This window comes from Protopterus annectens, chromosome 9.part0, assembly GCF_019279795.1.
Source record: "Protopterus annectens isolate FY-2018-M chromosome 9.part0, PAN1.0, whole genome shotgun sequence".
Lineage (NCBI taxonomy): Eukaryota > Metazoa > Chordata > Ceratodontiformes > Protopteridae > Protopterus > Protopterus annectens.
The window spans coordinates 1,394,210,516-1,394,232,624 of NC_056743.1; positions in this window are offsets into that span (position 1 = coordinate 1,394,210,516).

The following is a 22,109-nucleotide window of genomic DNA, read 5'->3' on the forward strand; positions in this document are numbered from 1 at the left end:
GTTACTGACTTCATATCCCTCATAGGACATATGTTGCAACAAACCCTGTTACAACAGTAAATGTATGATGTTATTACAGCAAAGTGTCAATATTGGCCCTGTGTATGTGCTTCCAGCCACAACTCAGTCAACCTTTGTACATATGTCATGCATTAAGGGGTGCATATGTGCTGTACACCATAATTACTGTCATCATATATAATAACAAGCCAGTGAGATATCAGACTGCTACACATATTATGTACAGTAGGGGTTATATTTGATGACATAACCAGGACATACTGTGGTTGTTTGTACAGTACTGAGGTCTGTGTACTTATGGGGAATATTGACATTGTGTGTATTGTTGATATGTACCTTGACCTGTGTACAGACTGTGGTAGTTGTCATCATCCTAGGTCCCGTCCCCTCTGATGTTACATGCTGCTCTACTGTATGTTACAGTATTGGCTTACATGTTTGTAGGACCATACACACACATGTCCCATACCACATTCAGCCATCAGACCAAACTGTGTAGTGGCCCAGTATATGTAGAGTTAGTGTGTGAGTAGCACATATGAGGATGGTGTTGAACAGATAGTTCATATACTGTAATATTATACTAGCTTGCCATATGTGGCTGTGGCTGTATTCTCATTGGTTGTGGTTATACACTTTCACACAGGTGTATCTTACCCTGTGCTGTGACATGCCTGTACAACCTGCTATACATGCAGGTACATGTGCATTCCCCCATAGAAGATGTAGGCCAGTATTGAGCCAGTCTGCCTGTAGCCTGCACAGTGCATTGTTACATGCCTAGCAGTTTAGGGTACTTACCCAGTGAGATGTCATGTGCATATACTTGCCAGATGTACTGCTGCAGGGCCTCCCTTAAAAGTCATGTATGTCAGACAGAGCAGTGGGATGCTGTAAAGATGTATGTCAATATCTAGTGGGTAGTATGTGGCCATGGCACCCCTGTACCAGCAGTTATTATGTGTCAGACCAGACAGGGGTGTGTGAATGCATAACTTATGGTGGCATATGTATACCAGTCATTATGTGTTATACCCATCTACATGGCTGTTAGCATCCATATTGTCAGGCATGGTACACATGTTTTGCACTAAGGGGTTCTGTGTATACCTCTGGACTGTACAGAGTGTGTCAGAATGTTCACACATATTAGCCAATATCTCGGCTGCAGTTGACAGGGGCAGTAAGTGCTAGCAGAGGTACTTTACTATGATGCCCTTAGGATGTCTGTCAGTAGGCAATGGCACACATGTGGAAAGCAGATGTGACCTCCCACACACACCATGTCTGTGAAGACAATTCCAATTACAGTAACAATAGTATATAGAACTGTAATAGTACACAGATAAAGGTTTTCCATTTCTGCAAACCTGTGTGTGGTGTGTTTTTCTATGACCTCTCTGTGGGTATATGTTGCAGGTGATGATTGTCATTTGTATGGGTGACCCATACAGTGTCCAGTTGTTCAGGTGTGAACTGAAGGCATAGTGGCTGTTCCATATTTTGTGCATGTTCTACATATGTATCTTACTGTACATAACTCTGCGTGTGTGTGTGTGTGTGTGTGTGTGTGTGTGTGTGTGTGTGTAGTCACATGTATATCTATATATATGTAAATATTCATCTATATGTATATCTGTATCTGCATATATGTCTCTGTGTATATGTATCCTGGGGATGTTGATAGCTTCCACATTTTACATTTCCTATGGGAGCCAGACTGTATTGCATGATATGTTACCAATACCAGCCTGACATCATACAGGTGGGATGTAGTACTGTTAACATCTTGTGCCCATGTCATGTCAGGACCTGGTTATGGGATCTGCAACACTTGGTAGTGTATTGCAGGGTGGACGTGTTTGGCTGTGTGTGTGTGGGGGTATGCCTATTCGTACAAGCATAACTCCCAACCGTACCAATTTACTCGGTTTTTACTGAGTTTTGGGGTCCAAATAATGGAGTGGCATGATTCCCGGATGGCACCCCTTCATTTCCAATTTTTTCCAGCTGTTTTCAATTTTTTTTTTCTCGCCATTTTGAGCTGACATCATCATGTGCGCGATGACGTCAGCTCCATCAGCCTGTCAGAATTGAGCTCAAGGGCTCATGTGCTTTCCGGCTGGCTGTTTGAATGAAAGGAAAGACTGTTGCAGAGTTTTGTCTGTGTGCTTTCTGGCTGTTTGAATGGTTCTAGTGCGGAAACAAAACAAACAACTGCTGCAGACCTTTGGCTGTGTGTTTGTCATCACTGGATTAATGCTTTGGTTGTTTTGCTTTTGCACGGAGACCGCTGGTAGAATAATGCTTTTTGGCCAAAAGAAATGGCTTGGCTTTGGTTGTTCTGCACAGAGGAAATGACGACTGCTGCTTTGTTGGAGTTATTAGGTGAGCTGCTTAAGGAAACAGTGTGTGTGTATATTTCTGAAGATTACTTTTACTAAATGGCAGCTTAGTGTCTGTGTATATTTCTGGAGATTACTTTTACTAAATGGCAGCTTTATGTGTGTATTCTGGAGATTAATTTTACTTAACTGCAGATTGCTTGATGTATGTGCGTCTGTGAAACCAAACAAGTACACCCTGCATATAATAAAGTTAGACAAAGAAATAAGAAAAGATTTGTCTGTCAACCTTGTTCTGCATACAGAGGCACTTGAAACAGATGACCTTAAGCAAAATCCTTTTCTTTAGTAAAAGAGAAAATAGTCTTTTTAAGAAGGCTTACTGTTATTGGCTGACTGCTGATTTCTGCGTGAAGTGTTTGCAGCAAATTCTCAAGGGAGCATTTTGCTTTTTTCTCAAACTTGTGTTTGCTGAGTTGAAGGCACATTAATAGCTACAAGGAGTTTTATTTAAAATTGCTTGTTTTGAAAAGTATATAGTAAGCACTGCATTGTGTTATTGTGGTTATCGTGCAGCATATCCTGATAATAGTGATCAATGTGCTATTTGTATCTCATAGAAATAAGAATTTTTATATTTCGTCAAATATCTACATTATAAAATATGATAAGTATCCATATATTATGTTTTGTTCTTTCAGCAAGAAAGAGTTATTCAGTAATGTTGGTACTGATGCATAGATGACTTATAATATTTTATTTTATTATTTTATTTTCTCATGCATAAGAGAATGATGGTATTATATATGGCACTTGTATTGAGTAATTCATTTATTGTAATGACATGATTCATTAAGACAGTGTCTTATTTTGAGCTAGTATATCATATTAAGCCTTTCTAAATCAGTGTTAGACAAACATTGCATCCCTTAATGATCACTTCTTTGAGTATGTTTTGGAAAAAGAGGACATGACAACCAGTCATGTTTGTGTGACTATGTCTGCCTGCTTGACATCAAGAGAACTTAGAGAAAATGAAGTAAAATGTCATAAAGAGTTTCAGATTTGCACATGGGCAGAACATTGTATTTAAGAACAGAATGATGCTTGACCACATCAACCTCCTCTCACACACTGTTTATGGTGGTATTGATTGACCATCAAACTTGCACATTCCTTCCCAGCTCTTCCAGTGTCCAAAACACTGCTTAGACTCATGCCATCTGAATCACAGGGCTTTATGCCTCACTACAACAGAGCTAGGCTGTTTCTATTCATTACACAGATTGTTACATAGGATTTTATGTAGTTCATGAAATGTTTCAGGAAGGGGTTACTATCTGAGGAGCTTTCTATTGTACTACTGAAGTAACTGTTTAACATTCTGTGGTTTTGCTATTTAGTGTGGAGATGGTTAGAATCATATGCAAGTTACTTGTGCCTTTTAGTTAGTTTAAAGACATTAGCATTGTTTGTCTTAGGTCCAGTTTGTCAGAAATATTACTTTATTACAAGTTTTCCTCTTATAATTTAATTTATTCTTTTTAGTTTTATCTTAAGGGTATAGGTACCAGTCAGCAAAACATATCAGTCTTGATGTGTAGCAGACACCATGGTGTATTTTACAAAATATGTAAGAAAGTTACATTTCATGATTTATAATGGAAGTAAACCCCAGTAAGGATTATAATAACTCTCATAGGATGCTGAAGCAGCTGGCTGACAGTCACTAATTTATGTTTACTGGGGGTGGAGCCTAGATGGCCAACTATTAGCAGCATATTTTTAGAGCTCCTTAAAACTATACTAGAATACAGGAAAAAATATATTTTATCAATTAGAAACAGTATAACTTTATTAAGGAATGTTCATACCTCATCTATATCAAATTTGAAGAAATTTTATTGAAATTTTCCTGTCAAACAAAACTGGAGATTACATCAACTGTATGGACATGGCCAGCTCAAAAAACTCACACTCAGAATCTACACTGAAAAAGGAGATCCAACTGATGTCTTCAACGCTACATGAAATGTCCTTGAAAATGGATAGATTTGCAGAAAACTTGGAATATCTTAAAGAAAACTGCCAAAAACAAACTCATGTTTTAAAAGAAATACTTCAGCAACAACAAAATAAAATTCATGACATTGAAACTTCACTGAATGACATTGATGGCAGACTGAAAGAAGATGAAAATCAAACTGAATTCTTACTACATCAACATTAACCTGGTTAATCACTAAAATGGATGATTTAGAAAATAGAGAATGAGGAACCAACATAAGAATCTTTGGTCTCCCAGAAAAATCTGAAGGTGAGGGCATTATTATTTTTCTAAATTCCTGGCTGCCAGAAGTACTAGACTTAAAGGAGGGACTATCATTTGCCATAGAAAGAGCTCACAGAGCTATAGGAAAACCACAGTCCTCTTCATCTAAAGCTTTCCCAAGATCAATTGTGATTAAATTTATGTCATATTTGGATAAAGAACTTGTATTAAAATCAGCCTGGAGGAAAAGTCCCTTAACATACAAAAAAAGCCAAATAAGGTTTGATAATGACCATTCTGCAAGGGTACTGGAATTAAGGAAAAAAACCTGGCCATTGGTGAAACTTCTTAAACAAAATAAAATAAAATCACAGTTGGTCTATCCTGCCAAAATCATAATTTTCCACTCAGATGACATACGGAATTTCAATAACCTCGAAGAAGCAACATCATTTATTAAGAACAACAACATCATAACAATTCCTGAAGAAATGGACTGGTCAACAACCTCATCCCTGAAAAAAATACATGGACTGATATGAGGAAAAAGAAACAAAAAACTGATCTTAAAACCATAGCTTCTCTCATGCTCTCAAAGATTCAATTAAGATATACACTATATGTTCAGGAAACTAACAAGTATGTATTTAATTTATTTATTTGAGCATAATTTTTCCAAGCTTCCTTTCTCTTCCTATTCTTCATTAAAGTATTTTAACAAAGGTTAATACACACATGATATTGAAATGTTATTTAATTCATAGTGAGATTTGATTATTTAACTTCACACTAACAATGTTAATATGAATTCAGAGAGAAACAATTTAAACAGAGTATCTAGTAACTTAGAACAACATATTTAAATGCCCCTTTCACATATTGTGACGGGCTAATATGTTTATTTATGTTAATAACTTAGAAACATACACAGACTTTTTAGTCATGACTTCTTTAACTTAAGTTAAATAACACTTTTTAAATAAGTAAACTAATTGCTTTTCTACTTTGGTAAAAATATATGTTTGTGGAAATGCGAATGGTCTAAGACACCATAGTTAAACAACTATTTGTTTAGAATGTACACGTGCATTTAAATGTGTTTTCTTTCAAAATAAAGAAATGAACATCTTTTACACACATATAATATACACTCATACTCTAGAATGCAGAACAAGCAGTATTGTAAAAGGTATGAGAATTACTTTGTGACAGGGAAGCTAGTTCTATTTAAAGCTCATACTAATTTTGTTCTGGCGAACTGCGGTGGTGGTGCTGCGGTAGTGTTGTCGCCTCACAGTTAGATGCTGACCGTTCGATTCTCAGTTAGAGCATCTTCTGTGTAGTGACATGCGTGAATGGGCGTTCCTTCATTGAAGGTTGTGCGTTAGGCCCGGCAAGCCAGTACATAAAACTCTACTGCCAATCATTAGCAGACCAGAGTTCCGCTGTAGTGACCCCTAACTGGGAAAAGCCGAAAGACACAAACAAAACTAGTTTTGTTCTGGCGATTCTTGTTATTTCATTTTGGTGTGATTCGTACAGAGAAGGAAATGATAATTATCTCTGTTCTTGTAACTCTGATCATTTTAAGCTGCATTCCGAGTTTCTAACTAAATAGGGAAGTAAAAAACACTATTAGGAGGACAGAGGAATACATACTTCCCTTGCACTTCCTGGTTAGTCAGGGTGCGATTTAAAGTGGTAAATCCCTTTCTGAATTACTTTGTCTGTTGTATGCTAGAAGAGAATATGTTACCAGAAGACAGGGAGATGTTTGTCATCATGTGCAAGTAATCTACACATTCCGTTTCACATTACTTGATACTTGATTAAACAAAACGCTGCTTATGGTAGTACAGATTACAAATGGTAGCTCACTGACCGGTATATTCCCCTGAGAACTGAGAGAATAGTGCCAAGAATGACGTCCTTATCTATTATGAGGGTGGGGATTTTGTGTTCATTCTCTTCCAAAGACATTGTGATTTCCACAGCTAATATTGTCAACAGTTTATGAGCACTTGTCGACATATGGATTTCACCTAAATGGTTCACGACCCACAGTGTAAGAACTGATAGGCATGTGGAACTGCAGTAGATTTAATATCCTAATGTGGGAAGTAATGATTGGCAGTGAACCCCAAAGAAGTGGCATTAGTAAGGATGCAGTGAGGGTTGTTTAAACTGTGTTATGGAATAGAGTAAGTAATGGTGCTGGTTTTTAAGCAATTATTTTTGCGCAGCTGTGACAGTAATAAAAACAATCGCACCTGATATACATAATTGGTGCATTAGTTCCCTATCACTAACTGTTGTCAACTGCAATAGTTGAAAAGCACGATATACATATATGAGCAGTTTTTATAATAGGGATACCACATTTCTTTGTATGCTAGAAAACAAAGAATCCAGTAACATATTGTGTGCTAGACTTCCATTATTTTATTTATCTAGTTCTGCAGGATTGTAATGTACTTGTAGCTCAGTATAACTCAGTTTGTCCACTTGACACATGACAAGTACTTCAATTAAAAGCACTTTTGAGAATATAATATGACATAATAAATTACAGAAAAGTGGACAATTATATGAAATAAACTGTATTATATTCAATATAATTTCTATAACCTCTGTCTTATATTAACTATAAAAAATGTAGGTCATAGTGTCAATCTCAATATATTTTAGTATGCTGTCTTGATTTCACTTATGTTTAGGTTTCCTAGATACTGCCTCCTTAATATAGGCTAAATAAGCAGTCTGAAAGATTGTATTTGTTAATAGGATTTAGATATATCCAGTTTATTCATTTGTTTGGTTTGGTTGATAATAAGGTCAGTGGTTTGGTACAAGATTCTGATTTTCCTTTTTATTTATTTATTTATTTATTTATTTTTTATTCTTACCCACTACATGGGCTAGTAACACAATTAATAAGTGCAATAGTTTACTAGCTATTTCATGTGTTGAATATGTAGAATGCACAGTGTAGTTTTATGCATGAAACATGCATATATATTTAACACCCATTTATTTGGATTTAACAGAAGTTTTATTGAAATGTTATTGTAGTTTATTTTGAATGTATTATATTCTAATTATTTTGAACTTGATTAATATGTGTTTCATTGGAATGAGATTTGAGCAAAATAATTTCAAATGTAAAAGATGATTTCTTTGATTTTTATCGGGAAATACTGTTCTAAGTAAATACAAAGAGACTAGCCTAATAATATGGCATATAATGACATGGCTTTAAAAGGGAATAGGAAAAGTACTAATGTTAATTCCTGTATCACAAGATGCTCATAACATTCTTATATTAGTAGGTTAAAAAAAGGAAAAGGAATGGAGGGAGAGAAGAGGAGGAAAGGGGAAAGGAAAACGGAGGAAGGAAAAAGGAAGAAAAAAGGGAAAGGAGAAAAAAGAAAAAAAGGAGAGAAAAAGAAACACAAAGTTGATGGAGTCATTATATTTAATTGGAAATTATCTAATAATTTAGTAGAATAAATTTGTAAATAAATTGTTGGATTGGGGAAATGAATAAATAAAATATTCAGATCTTCCTTCTAGACAATTATTTGGTACTTGATATAGATTTGTTATACTCTAAAAAAACTCATCTAAAGAACTGTCCTATTTTAGTTTATTATGTTTGCTATTAACCTTTATTGGGAATGATAAATAATATACACTGCATATGGGAAATTCAGTTCAAAATTGTTTTTTTAAATAAGTTCATGATGTTATTATAATTAATCACAAAATTAATTTCATTAAATGTCTGTTAATAACATTGGTATGCATAAAAGCATTACAAGTTATGATTTTGTAAACATGTTCATACTCAAATGTGCCACTGATCAATATTTTTGTTCTGAGCTTGGAGTGATTTAATTGTAATCTCCAGACTAACTTTTAATGGAGTCTCTAACTTCATTTTAATGTTTGATTCACTTTTAGGAATGAGGGTTAATCTATCAGAACTTATTAGTTTTTTTCAGTTTGGGAATGGTATCCATTCCATGTTCGTTAAAAGATGGTGTTAAGTATTTGTTTATACTTATGTTTAAGATTAACTTCTATACATGTGTTTGTTTTCCCTTTTGGTCTTTTTTAGATTTGAAATTATACAATTCTGAAGGAATTAAGATTAATTTTATTAGAATTAATAAGATATGGAAGATACACAGCAAAAAAAAAAAAAAGAGCAACAAAATATTTTGTCATTATTTCATTCAAAATATTTCAATAATAAATTAACTAGATGGATTTAGTACTGCTCTCATTAAATGTAAATGGTTTGAATAACCCAAGGAAAAGATCCAACTTAATTAAATACTTAAAAGTAAATAAAGCTCAAGTGCTTTTTTTTTTTTTTTTTACAGGAAGCTCATTTTAAAGCTAATGATAACTTCACTTGGAATCCAAATGACTTTATAAAACTTTCTAACTCATTTAACAGTAAGAAAAATAAAGGAGTTTTAATATTGTGGAGGAAAATATTACCATTTCTCAAGTACTATATAACTATGAAGACAAGGATGGCCTTCTTTCAATACTCATAATAAGACATAGTAATTGAATTTGGACTTTGGTGAACTTATATTGGTTTCCAGGTATAGAAGTAGGCACAATTAAAAAGCACATAGAACTTATTAATAAGACTTCAAAAGGCAACTTAATTGTGGGAGGGGACTTTAATTGTATATTAGATAGCCAGAAAACTACAAATAACAGACCTTTCCGTATTACTTCTTCAGGGAGAACTCTTAGAAAATTGATAGATAATTTGCAGTTAATAGACTCATTCAATTTTAAAAATGAAAATTCATTACTATTTTCCCACAGTGATTACAGATTCAATACCCAAACAAGAATTGATAAAATTTACGTATCACAAGATTTGAAAATGAAAATATTACACTCTTCTATAATTCCCTGTCCTCTATTGGACCATAACTCACTTATCCTTAAACTTCAAATGGATTTTAGAAGACTGGCATTTACCAAAATAATTTCAGCATATTTTACTAAATTAAAAGAGTTTAAGCCTTGGTTAGATTTAGAAATAAAACACTTTTTAGATGCAAATAATACTGGTGACATAAATATGGTTATTTTTATGGGATTCACTAAAGGCATACCTTTATGGTAAAATTATTTCCTGGTGCAACAATAAAGCAAAGGAATGGGAATCAGAACTAGTTAATATCCAGAAACAAATTATAGAAACTAACTTAAAGGATATAGAGGATGCAGCTGCTAAAAAAAAAAGAAAAAGAAATTGGGGAATTAAATATAAAATACAATAATATCTTAACGCATAAAACCAATTTGGCTTTAGAAAAATTCAAATTAAATTCTTATTCTGTTTCTCCCAAGTATATGAATAACCTAGCAATGAGATTAAAAATAAATTCTAATGGAAACAATATTACAAATATAATCTCTGATGGGGAAAACAAGAAAAATGTATCAGATATAAGTGACATATTAGAAGCTTTCAAATTACACTTTACAAAACATTACAATATGAATGATTCTTCTCACGATATTACAAACATGTGCCTAGACTATACAAATTTAAATAGAATTCCAGAAACCCTAAGTATAAGCATTCAAAAACAAATTACGCTCAAAGAAATTAAAGAAAAAATCAAAGAAGGTAAAAATAATAAAGCACCAGGCATAGATGGAATTATTATAGAAATATACAAATTATTCCCGACATCTGTCTTAACAATACTACAGACGGCATTAAATGAACCATATTGACAGGGCATTATTCTGCTTTCATGGAGATATTCACTGATTACACCTATTTTAAAAGAAAACAAAAATCCCAGTTTATGTAGCTCATATAGACAGATTTCACTCCTTAATAATGACTACAAAATTCTTATGTCTATTTTGGTTAATAGGATCAAAAAATCTTTAACTGAAGTCATTAGTGAGGATCAAACAGGGTTTATACATAATAGACATACCCATGATAATATAAAAAGAATTTTAACCACTATAGATCTTTTAAACAGAGACAAAACTGAAGCCTTAATAGTTACATTAGATACTGAAAAAGCATCTGACTCATTCAATTGGAATTTTCTTTTCAATATACTACAATTTTATGATTTCCCTTCACAATTCATTACTCTAATAAAAATATATATAAAGACAATTTGGCATGTGTAAAAATTGGCCCATTCACTTCAGAAGCAATTAAAATTACCAAAGGTACTAAACAAGGATGCCCCATGTCACCAGTGTTGTTTGCTCTAGCAACTGGACTTTTTTCCCTCTGCAATTTGTTTTAACCCCCAAATTAAAGGTATTGATATTTTTAATCAATTTAACTTAAAAATAATGCTCTTTGCTGATGATATTTTAATCACTTTATCACATTCAGATAAGTCATTATGTGAATTAAACTCATTAGCTGAAAATTTTTATCATATCTCGAGTTTAAAAATTAATGCTTAAAAATTGGATCATATTTTGTTAAATAAGAAAAATAATTCTAATACCATTACAAATCAAATAATTGGGAAACAAGTTTCCTCCTTAAATATTTGGGGATTGCTTCATGTGAAAATTTGGAATTAATTCTATCTACAAATTATATTAATTTTATGAATACCTTTAAATTTCTAACAGGAAAATGAAATAAATTATATTTAACTTTTGAAGATAGATTGCAGCTGATAAAAATGGTACCTCTCCCAAAGGTAAACTACATCACACTAGCTATTCCTTTAATCCCTAGAAAAACGTTTTAAAAGAATTAAACAGAATTTTTATAAATTTTCTATGGTATCCCTCCAAAAAAACAGAATAGCTTTTCTTAATCACATTAGGCCTTGGGAATTGGGAGGCATAAACTTCCCAGATTTAGAATCTTATATCAAAGCAACCATTTTCAAAACAGTGATAAATTGGATAGATCCAAAAATTTCTTCCGCATGGAAAACAATACATACTATTATTTTCCAAGAAGAAAGTAAATTTGCAAAAAATATGCAGCTGAAGGAACAGAACAGTAAACTCTGGCATATTATTTGTATTAACCTGCAATATAATTCCACCAAACCTACGAATCTAAATTATGCAAATAACATGTACAGCACTTCTTGGAGCTTTGTAAACAATAATATTGACATTAAACTATGGCTTCAGCTATTAATCCCCTTCAAAATTACAAAAAAACTTATTCAATAATATTCATATAAATAAACTCCAAAACTCCTTTGGTTGCCCGAAATAGACTGAAACAGAAAAATACTGCCACAGCAACCAAGTGAAATGAAACGAAAATCAGCCACAAAATCAAATAAACGTTTTAGCGCTTTCTTCCACTTTAATTTCACATGGACTTCTTCAAATCGAACAGTCATGGATGTAAATCAAATAATTAACATATTTAATCTACCAAATAATGACTGGTTAGCCCTTAACAGGCTAATAGCTTTTGCAAAAGATCTATGTAGAACACTAGATAACTCTTTATTTAAAACTATGCCTAAATTTATATTCTATTTGTATGAAGTAATATATAAAGACTTTACTTGGACAAATTTAATTTCAAAGTTATATAAATTATTATTAATTATAACATAAAATCTAACCAGAAATTCTGGAATCTTATCATCAAAGATTGTCCATTATTGTTACTAAATGAGACCAAAGTAGATATATTACATTCTGTTAAGTTAACTTCAAATGTACAAATCTGGGAAATATGTGCATGGAAGTGCCTAGAGTATTTTATACTCCTAATAAAATAGCTAGATTTAACAATTCTAATGATATACTATGTTGGATGTGTTCTCTAAAATGTAATGCTAACTGGTCCCATATTATGTATGAGTGTCCACATATAAAGACATTTTGGGAGGATATGGGTGGATTTTTGCAAGCCATTTTTACTGATTCTTTTTTTTTTTGTCAAAGTCATTGATTCTTATGAATATAAATGAAATTTCCATTATGAAAATGAAGGATCTTTATCTTCTTTGGACTTTAATGGCAGTTTCAAAGATATGTAGCACAAGGAAATGGAACTCTCCTGTCATCCCAGCTTTTGAAGATTTTCTAACTCTATTGAAAGAAGTAGCACTCTTGGAAATCAAAGTCAAGGAAATGAGAATCTTTCCTAGGAAATGGATCAATAATCCTTGCGAGAAAGTTTGCTCCCTCATCGAGACATTTAATATGGTCCACAACACTTAATTGCTTATTTTAATCTTTGTTAAAAAGTGTATTTTTTGTCTGTGTAACTATGATTGTATTCCTTTATCTTCATTTGATTTGAGGCTATTGTACATTATGTAAATAGTTCACTAATTTTTTTCTTCTTTGATATGTAAAAGTTGTTTTTTTTTTTTTTTTTTAAATTTCAAATAAAAATATTTCAATCACTAATTTATGTTTATTAAGCTGTAGTCTTTGAATGTAATGCCATTTCTCTCAGGAAAAGAGCAAACATAATGTTTATATTGGGCTAGATGAAGTAATTGATGCTCACATGATCAATACACTAAGCTTTAGTCCCCAATTGAAAAAACATGTTCACACTGTCAACGTTGAAATTTCTTTATTTCATGTTATGATACAAAGCACTGTGATGGGGTGGGGCCATATTTTGGTTGTCTGTTCTTAAGTTTGCGTTTGAAAGTTGGTATCCCACAATTCCATCGGAGTGGGTGAAGTTACTTAATTATGTATTCAATTGTTATGTTAATCAGAGTACAGATTTGTACCTATTTTTCATGGGCCTCTGTCTAGATTTTTAATGATTCCAGGTTGAGAGGTATGCATACAAGACGTATATTGTTTGGGGCCTCTCAACCCCATTAACAGTGCATGTGGACATATTTGTTTTTATTAATCTACCATTGCTATCTACAGATGTATAGCCACATATATCTATATAGATATGTATATCCGCTTCCATATATATGATTATGTCCATATATACCTACATAGATATGTATCTGCATACATATATGTACCTTGCTGTGTATATGTAGACATATAGGTGTAAACATTTGCATGTATATATGTTCATATATATTTATATATATGTATATATTTCTAAATATACACACACACACACACACACACACACACACACACACACATATATATATATATATATATATATACACACACACACACACACACACACACACACACATACATATATATATATATATATATATATATATATATATATATATATATACATACATACATATATAGATATGGTGTATCTTTTTAGATATTAATATATTTACACACATACATACGTCTACATGTTGGTATAGATTCTCTGTACTGTTGCATGTTTGGGCTGGATGATATGTTTCTGAAAACATCAGATTTGTTTATATCTGTCATGGCTTACTGGTAAATCACTTTGTGAATAGTGTGCAGGGTCCCTGGTTTGACCCTTGCAGAGGCTGTTACCTTTGTTGCTGGGCAGAACACAGGTAATTGGATACAGAGTGATTAAGGCACTTTAAAGCAGTGCATCTTCATTAGACAATAATTTAGTTATCAGGAGGGGAACCTGTAGTGCTATGTATATACCAGGGTTGTGTGTTTCCCATATACCTAAATTAGACATTCCTATTAGGTATTGTGTGCATACTGGGCAAGTTTCTATACCATGTTTGCTTTGCGATACCTACAAATAAAACCATTGGGGTAAACAAAGTCACACATGGAGTCTATTGTTATTACCAGGAAAACATCTGTCTCATGTGGGATGACCCAAAAATTGGATGACTTTCTTTGCAGTAACACCATGTCTACACAGGTAAGCATGGCTGTGGTCATATGTGCATGGACTACAGCATGTGGAAGACTGAGGATACTTGGGTCGGGACAATGTACAAGATGTGTCCTGATGGGAGGAGGAGTGAAGGGTGGGCAAAGTGTGGTGATGTGTTTGCTATGCGCCGGTAACCAGAAAAGGTATTTTGGCTGAGTGCGTGCAGCGGGGGTGGGGAGAGGCAGAACTGTGGGTAAAAAAAAATATGGGTCGAGGAGAGGCTGGGTTGGATGGGCCTGTACTGGTCAGCCTGCCTAGTGGGTGTGGGAGAGGGGAATGAAATATAAAAAAGTGAAACATAAAAGAAGAATAATTTAATTCCCTATTTAAATAAAAATTAAAATAAAATAAACTTGCTAGTGTATTGCAGGGCAGACATGTTTGGCTGTGGGGGGTAATGCCAATTTGTACAACACATACATTGTTTGGGGCCTCTTAACCCCATTAATGGTGCATGTGGACATATATGTTTCTGTTAATCTACCATTGCTATTTACAGATGTATGGCCATATATACCTATATAGGTATATATATTTGCTTACATATTTATAACTATGTCCAAATATACCTACGGAGATATATATCTGTGTACATATATGTAACTTGCTGTGTATATGTGGACATATAGGTGTTGACATACGCATGTGTAGATGTCAGCATTTGCATGTATATATGTTCATATATAATTATATATATATATGTATATATTTCTGAATATATATATATATATATATATATATATATATATATATATATATATATATATATATGTATATAGATCATTATCTTCTTTCGGCTGTTCCTGTTAGGGGTCACCACAGTGGATCATCTGTTTCCATTTCTTCCTGTCCTCTGCATCTTGCTCTGTCACATCAACCACCTGCATGTCCTCTATCACCACATCCATAAACCCTATCTTAGGCCTTCCTCTTTTCCTGTTACCTGGTAGCTTCATTCTTAGCATCTTTTTCAATATACTCAGCATCCCTCCTCAGCACATGTTCAAACCAATGTAATCTTGCCTCTCTGGCCTTGTCTCCAAACCTTCCAACCTGGGCTGACCCTTTAATATACTTATTCCTAATCCTGTCCACCCTCATCACACCCAGTGCAAATCTTAACATCTTTAACTCTGCCACACCCAGCTCTAACTCCTGCCTTTTTGTCAATGCCACTGTCTCCAACCCATATAACATAGCTAGTCGCACTACCCTCTTGTAGACCTTCCCTTTCACTCTTACTGGTACTCGTCTGTCACAAATCACTCCTGACACTCTTATCCACCCACTCCATCCTGCCTGTACTCTCTTCTTCACCTCTCTCCCACACTCACAATTACTCTGAACTGTTGATCCCAAGTAATTAAACTCATCCACATTCACCAACTCTACTCCTTGCATTCTCACCATTCTTCTATCCTCCCTCTCCTTCACACACATATATTCTGTGTTAGTTCTGCTGACCTTCATTCCTCTTCTCTCTAGATCATATCTCCATCTCTCCAGGGTCTCCTCCACCTGTTCCCTACTCTCACTACAGATCACAATGTCATCTGCAAACATCATAGTCCATGGGGACTCCTGTCTGATCTTGTCTGTCAAACTGTCCATCACCACTGCAAATAAGAAAGGGCTCAGAGCTGATCCTCGATGTAATCCCACCTCCATCTTAAACGCATCTTTCACTCCCACTGCAGACCTCACCACTCTCACAATACCCTCGTACATATAAAACTACATATATAAATATGCTGTATCTGTTTAGATATTAATATATTTACATACACACACACACACACACACACACACACACACACACACACACACACATACATCTAGATGTTGGTATACATTCTCTGTAGTGTTGCATAACTGGGCTGGATGTTATGTTTCTGAAAACATCAGATTTATGTATATCTGGAATGGCTTAGTGGTAAATCACTTTGTGTATGGTGTGCATGGTCCTGGGTTTGATCGTTGCAGAGGCTGTTTATTTTGTTGCTGGGCAGAACACAGGTAGTTGGATACAGAGTGATAACGACACTTTAAAGCAGTTGTAAGCGGGTTTGTGTGGGTTTGCATGGAGGTAAGCACTGCTAACTTCTGGTTACAGTTTCTTATACTCAGTTAGCTTCCACATTGCTTAATCTGTGTAGGCAGTGCTTACCCCCATTTAAAAACACATAACCATGCTTACTAGTGCTTACATATGCTTACTACTGCTTAGTTTTGCTTAAACCTGGTTACTAGTGCATTATTCATTATGACACTGATACTTTGCATGTGCATATCCTGCAGTACTCTAGTTCATAAATATGTGTTAGTTAGTGGGTTTGGCAACAAAACTAGTGGTTATAATGTGCTTTGCTATGTAAAATAGACTGAGTGCAGTGGGACTCGAACCGTGAATGCCTGCGCATTAGGCAAATGCTCTGCGCACTATACTATTACTGTGCTGTTTCATTTGTATATATCTTCCTTGTTATCCTCTTCAGACTTTTAAGTTGCTTTAACCGTAGCTAAGCAGTGGGCACATCCGCGCACCTACGGAGGGCTGTACTTGGATTTTTAAACAAAATAAATACATGGGTTTCTTCATTTCATTTTAATGTACTGTTACTGTTGTACACAAGGGACTTTTGGTGTGGATATGTGGACACCTATGAGCAATAGTGCTCATTTCTTACCACCTTCTGCTGTTGTACATTGCAGGGATGTGTTTATTCTGAGAGCTCTGCTCTCAGACATGGCCACTGCACTTGCACATGCTCCGTGTAAGGATAGGGGCTCAGGCAGTGTGCCTTCATTAATATGCATCGTGCGCTGCTGTCCTGCTCCTAAATGGGTGCTTCCATGCAGGACTAAGCTAGTCCTGCACGGAAGATTACTGAATCCGGGGGTTAGTTTACATTTGGTAATGCACTCAGTATAAGACTGATGTTGCACAAATTTATTTCTGGTGGGTAAAAATCTTCTGAATACTCTCTACTTTTATTTTTATTACACTATAACAGCAAAATGTAGCATTATATTCCAGGTGCAGCCTAACTTCTGGAAGACTAGCTATAATCATACAAAGGATGCATTTGATTATAGTAAAGAAGCATTTCTATTTTCTGTGGTGTCTAACAAAGTGCACAGCACCACATTTTTTTTCTTTTAATGGTAATTATATTCCCTGTTGCCCACTTATATACAGAATCTATATATCAATGAAGTTTATCATTTGTTGGCTGCTACTGGTTCTACCTAAGTGTCATTTACAAATTTTCTGACCAAGATACTATTTCAATATATATTTCCTCCATAGTGGAATTTGGAACTTCGTAAATTGTTTAAAGAAACAAAAGAAGTACAATGTTTACAAGAAACTCCCAACAAAAGCAAACAAGCAAACTGCTGTGGATAATAATAATAATAATAAGGAAATATTTGAAAGGTATATTAATAGTATTAACAGTTCTCATCAGCCAGCAAACTCTATAAAATCTGAAGGCAATATAATAAATACTTCTTTAAAGATAGCACATCTGTTCAGCCAACACTACGCAACACTGTTCACAGTTAGATCTAGTTTTGACAGATTATCAATTAACATTAGAGTTCTTGACAGCTTATTTTGCTCTACTATGTTTCAGGGAAAGAATGTTTAGAAAATAAAAAAAAATCATCTTCTATGTACTATGATTCAACCTCCTCCATATTGTTATTAACAATTAAAAATTACTTACTACCAATACTGCATCTAATATTTAACAAGCTATTACAAACAGGTACAGTTCCCAGGTAGGTAGTGAAAAACATCTACTTTAACACTAGTATATAAAAAGATAATCCCTGGGATTCAACAAACTCTATGTAGGCTTTGCACAAAGCCTACACAGAGTTTACATGTTTATGTGATGGTGCACAGTATGCTGCAGTGTGCTATGCATATTAATGACACGCAGTGCACCTAAGTTAGGTTTCATGGTTGGCAATAGTGTTGCCAGCCAGGAAATCATGTAAGTGAGCACAGATTCAATTTTGTTGAAAGCAGAACACCTACAGTTTGCAGATCTTTGGGGAATGCCACAATGACCACCAGGGCTTCAAATATAGTTGTGTATGAATCTGTTAGTGCACCATATCTCCACAAAGGTCAACATAATGTGGGGACACTTAACCAGAAATACGGATATATTTGCCATAGATGTTGCACAGACCTGTAGTAGAATGAAACTAAAAATACCTGTCATCCATTTTGAAAATATGTGGACAAAGCATACATAATGTGGGGGACAAAGGCCCAAAATAAGGACAGATTTTTAATTGCATTTCCAAACTTAGGTAGTTGTTAGAATAAATAGGTTGTACATCAGCATGAACTTTCTGAAGAGCATGAAATTTGAAACTCAAATTTCAATCATCAGTTTCTAACTTCTTTCCGCAAAGACATGGGGATGATTTGCCAGAAAACAAAAATGCTACGAGGAAAAGATCACAATATGAGACAGAAACAGGAAAGTTGAGAGGTATTCAGTCAAATGTATGCAATACTGAGTCACATCACTCCAGAGATCATTCCAGTGATATGGCAGAAGGTCACAAAATTGATAAGGAAAATATCTGGACATCCTGGGAATATCTGAACAGTTGAGAGGTATGAATGTGAAGTATATAGTCCAAACACAGTACAGGACAATGTACTTACAGTGCAGAGTATCATGATATTCAATTCATGGCATTCTGTACTGTGTTAATGATCTGTAACAGGACATGAACTGCCATGTAACACGATCACTCAGGGAAAGTGTGTGTATTGAATAGAAGCACACAGATGACTTGCAGGATTGAACACAGGGAGGAGGACATGTGAAACTCCATCATGTACAGCAGAGGAGGCATGCCAATGGAAGATGGTTGTAACACCAAGCAGATATCTATATAGTACAGTACAATGGAAATGTTTTGTCTGTGACTGCCACACAAGGTGACATAAAAATGGGGAGGATCATGGAAAATATTACAAGAACCAACCACAATCATGGAGAATATCAACATAATGCCACCACTAATGTCATGCCTCATACATAACATATGTGATATGGAGTAATTCATAGATACATAGGTGTGTACTAGGCTAATGGCACTGGAGCCTTTACAAGCCTAGCCCATAGGATTACCCTGGCATCATGCCACCTGACCTTAGTTCCCAGTGCCTCTGTTGAGTAAAGCCACTGGAGTGATCCCTGTGGTGAATTTTCTATTTGCCATCCACTCATCAAGATTTCTCTTGAAGAGGCCAGTGAGGTGCTGTGCTTGACATGTATGAGAAGTCTATTCCTTAGGATGGGCAGTCTCTGGGTTGTGAACCTGTCCCTCTAGCATGTTCTGTTGATCGTGGTAATGAGGTTGAGGTTCTGGAGCATGTGGTGTAGAAGGATTGGGATTTCTTTAGATGTAGCATTTCTAACAGAGCTGGGTCAGACATGGCTTTGTAAGTCAAGCAGAGATCACCTATAAGTAGGCGATATGAGACACAGAATAGTTGCATTTTTTGAGTCTGTCCATATAGGACAAATGTTTAAGGCCTATGATTCTCTTTGTAAGGTACTTTTGTGGCCTCTCCAGTTGTTGCAGGTGTTTAGTGAGGTACATGCAAATGGGGAGTTGTGTTCAATGACTGGCCTAATGAGGGAAGAGTAGAGGGAGACAATGACCTCTTTCTTCCTGGAAGCAAAACCCTTAGTAATGAGATGTGCCACATAGAAAGTCTTTCTGACCACAGTGGCATTGTGATGGTCAAAAGAGAGGTTGCTGTCAACCTGTGTTCCCAGATCTCTTATAATGCCTTCTGTGTTCAGTGGACTATCATTGATGTAGTAATTCATGGGAACTGAGTTTTTCCCAAAGGGGATAATGACACATTATTTGGCATTGAGCCTAAGGCCATGGTTCTGACACTAGTCGTTGGTCTCAGTGAGGCCTTTCTGTAGGATGTCAACATCACTTAGGGAGTTAATAATAGCTCCCATCTTGCAATCATCTGTGAACTTTGTCAGCCAGAGTCTCTTCATGTTGGTCTGGACTTCAGAGAAGTAGACACAAAACAGGAGAGGACCCAGGACCGAACCCTGTGGGACTCCACTCATGACTGGTCAGCAGTCTGACTTGGAGTCATCTACTTTCACTCTGTGGGTTCTACATGTGAGCCAATTTGCAACACCTTGTGATATAGGGGTTGATGCCTAGCTTAGTGAGTTTTTCTATGATTCCTGAGTGGGGAATGATATCAAAGGCCTTGGCCAGATCAAGGTAGGCTGTATGAACCACCTTGCCTTCGTCCACAGCTCTGGTGACTGACTCAAAGAAGTTGACCAAGTTAAGCAGACATGATCTACCCTTCACAAAACCAAACTGTGTGGGATCCAGAGTTTGGAGATTCCCTGTATCCTTGTTTATTAGGTCCATGATGATGTGTTCCATAGCTTTGCTTGTCAGACTCATCAGGCTAATGGGGCAATAGTTCCCAGGTTCTGTAGTTGCTCCTCCTTTGTGGAGAAGGAAGAAAGTAGTAATGCGCCTTTCAGTAAGAACAAAGCCTGAGATGTGGCTGTGATTGAACAGGGCACAAAGGTGAGATGCCAGTTCACTCTGTAGTTCATGTACAATACAACCAGGGATATTGTCAGGTGCCATAGAAACTGTATTCTTGACCTTGGACAGTGCTGTTTTAACCTGTGCAGCAATAATACAGGGTGCCAGACAATCTGTTGGTATTATGACTTGTTCTTTGGGGGAGAGAGGGGTAATAAGGTGTAATAACAGATGACCCTGCAAACACACACTTGAACAACTATTATGATACAACTACACTATTTGAGGGTAACCATGCACACTGTCCTGGGACTGTAGTATCTGCAGCAGATATTAGGTGAGGCACCGGTCTACCTGTATGCAACAGTATGGGCAATACAGGCTAGTTGCCTTGTGTGCATGTGCATGGCATATATATCTATATATATATATATATATATATATATATATATATATATATATATATATATATATATATATATATATATATATATATATATATATATATATATATATATATTATATATATATATATATATATATATATATAGCACAACCCACACTGTCATGGAATAGATACATGCCATTAATGTATGTAGCACACATGCATCTGTTGTAACAACTTGATTGGTGTTCTGCACCATCAGGCAGCCATATATATTTCTACAGAAAGAATATCTATATATGGCCAATAAGCTACATGACAGTGCACTGTGACAAAGGTGGCACACTGAAGTTACACATCACCGGAAGATGTGTAGGAAGGTACATGAAGAAGAGTACATTGTACACTGATATCAGTGTGTTGAGGGCTGGAAACCATGAAGTTATTATGGCCTCTGATGTGCATGTCCTTCATATAATCAGTACTTGTGTTACATCCATGGGACTAGTCAGCACTGTGACCACATGCAGGTGGATGTACCACTTAACCACTACCTTAGGACACAAGTCAAATACCTATTGGTCTGATTATAGGGTATTATGTCCACATTATACTTGCGTGATGTGTTTGTTTCCTGATTCAACAAATCCCTTTATGTTTCTTGTTAATGCA